Source organism: Rhincodon typus, chromosome 41 (genome assembly GCF_021869965.1).
Source record: "Rhincodon typus isolate 14 chromosome 41, sRhiTyp1.1, whole genome shotgun sequence".
Lineage (NCBI taxonomy): Eukaryota > Metazoa > Chordata > Chondrichthyes > Orectolobiformes > Rhincodontidae > Rhincodon > Rhincodon typus.
This window is the reverse complement of record NC_063372.1, coordinates 2127212-2129851: the sequence shown is the minus strand read 5'-3', so window position 1 is coordinate 2129851 and position 2640 is coordinate 2127212.

Here is a 2640-nt window from a genome sequence, read left to right as displayed (position 1 = left end):
TAGTCAGCCCACAGCTGGAATACTGTGAACAGCTTTAGGCCCCTTATCGAAGGAAAGATAGACTGCCATTGGAGGCAGCCTAGAGAAGGTTCACTTGGCTGATTCTGGGTACGGACGGACTGTCCTATGAGGAGAGATTGAGTAGGTTGGGCCTGTACTCATTGGGGTTTAAAGAAATGAGAGGCGACCTTATTGAAACATACAAGATTCTTAGGGGACTTGACAGGGGAGATGTGGAGAGGTTGTTTCCCCTTGTGGGAGAGTCTAGGACCAGAGGGTACAATCTCAGAATAAGGGGTCACCCATTTAACACAGAGATGAGGAGGAATTTCTTCTCTCAAAGTGGAATGAATCTGTGGAATTCTTTACCACAGAGGGCTGTCGAGGCTGGGTCATTAAGTATATTCAAGGCTGAGGTAGATTTTTAATCAGGAAGGGAATTGAGAGTTATGGGGAAAAGGCAGGAAAGTGAAGTTCAGGATTATCAGATCAGCCATAACCTCATTGAATGACGGAGCAGACTCGCTGGGCTGAATGGCCTCCTTCTGCTCCTGTGTCTTATGGTAATATCTCACCAGCATATTTACATGCAAGTCTGATTGTATAACAGAAAGCCGTGCATTGATGTATCAACTTTCACAGCCTTAGGATGTCCCAGTGCACGGGACAGCCAATCAACTGTTTTGGAGTGTGGTGTCAGTTGTACTGTAGGAAACACAGCAACCAATTGTTGCACAGCAAGATCTCATAAATGACATTGTGATAATGAGCAATTCATCTGTTTTTCTTATGAGCGTGTTGATAAAGGGGCAAAGTTGTTCTGGATAGCTGCAAATAACTTTCATGTCCTCCTTCAAGACAGTGCTATGGGATCTTTTACATTTGCCTGATGGAGCAGAATCATAGAATCCCTACAGTGTGGAAGCAGGCCATTTGGCCCATCAAGTCCACACTAACCCTCAAAAAGCATCCCGCCCAGACCCATCCCCATCCCCCTCCCCTTACCCCCACCCCATCCCTTGTAACCCCACATTTGCCATGGCTAACCCACCTAGCCTGGAGATCCCTGCACACTATGGGCAGTTTAGCATGGTCAATCCACCCTAACCTGCACATCCCTGGACTGTGGGAGGAAACCAGAGCACCCAGAGGAAACCCACACAGATATTGGGAGAACAGTCGCCCAAAAGTGGAATTGAACACGGGTCCCTGGTGCTGTGAGGCCACTGTGCTAACCACTGAGCCACCGTGCTACTAAATGGACTTCGACTGAACTCCTCATCTGAAAGACAACAGCTTGGACAATGCAGTGCTCCCTCAGAATCTGACTGGATTGTCAGCCTGGATTGTTGTCCTTTAGACTCCTGGAGTCGGACTTGAACCCACAAGGTTCCGACTCAACATATAGGATAAACTAGGTTCGAATTTCACTTGGTGAACTGGAACTCCAGGAACTTCCAAAAGTTTTGAGCTTCAATTTCAAAGCTAGTTTATTTTCTTCGCCTTCCTCTGTTGTGCACCATCACTGGTACTTCCAATAAACTGAAGTAAAAGAAAACCACTGGGATAGTGTGCTGGAAATCAAGCCTTGCAATTCTCAGAATTAATGGGTTTAAAAAGTACACAGAAAGCCTGTTTTTTAGACCCAGCTTCATAGAAAGCACAGACCAGGTTCCTGTACTTAAAAAGAATGACTATTCATTCCAAGTAAATGGACTCCACCTACAGGTAAAGAATTATGGACCATCGATGTATAAATTCCACTGGTGAAAACCCGATTATACATTCCCCCCTTACTTACACACACACACACGCACGCACACATGCATACACATGCTCACTCACGCGCACGCACACACACATGCATATACACACACACACATGCATACACACACACACGCGCGCGAAAGAAAAGAGGGTTATGAATAGAGCGAAAACTGGGAAAGAATGGAAACTTTGAAAATAGGAGCAGGATTAGGCCATTCCAGAATGCAGACTATAGTGTTACAGTTACAGAGAAAGTGCAGAGAAACATCAGCTCGAATATTGAGAGGTCTGTTCATCAGTCTGATAACAGCGGGGAAGAAGCTGATCTTCAATCTGTTGGTACATGTTTCCAAACTTTTGTATCTTCTGCCTGATGGAAGAGGTGGGAGAGAGTATAACTGGGGTGGGAGGGGTCTTTGATTATGTTGGCTGCTTTCCTGAGGCAGCGAGAAGTGTAGATGATGTCAATGGAAGGAAGGCTGGTTTACGTGATGGACTGGGCTGTGTTGAAGCAAAGGTTTAAAGGGAGTTAGGGCATAGATCAGCCATGATCTCATTGGTTGGCAGAGCAGGTTCAAGGGGCCTACTGCTGTTCTTCTGTTCCTATATCTGTCCATCAAGATCTGTTTCCCGCAAAGCATTGAGACACTATGCACATACATGACCTACCAGGGGTAAGCCATAGGGACCGGGTCTCTGGTACAGGGTCTGGCTCTGTGGCTCAGAAGGGAAGCAGGGAGAATAGGAGAGCAATTGTCGTGGGGGATTCAATAGTTAGAGACACAGACAGGCGGTTCTGTGAACACGAATGAGACAAACGGATGGTATGTTGCCTCCCGGGTGCCAGGGTCCGTGACGTCTTGGATTGCGCCT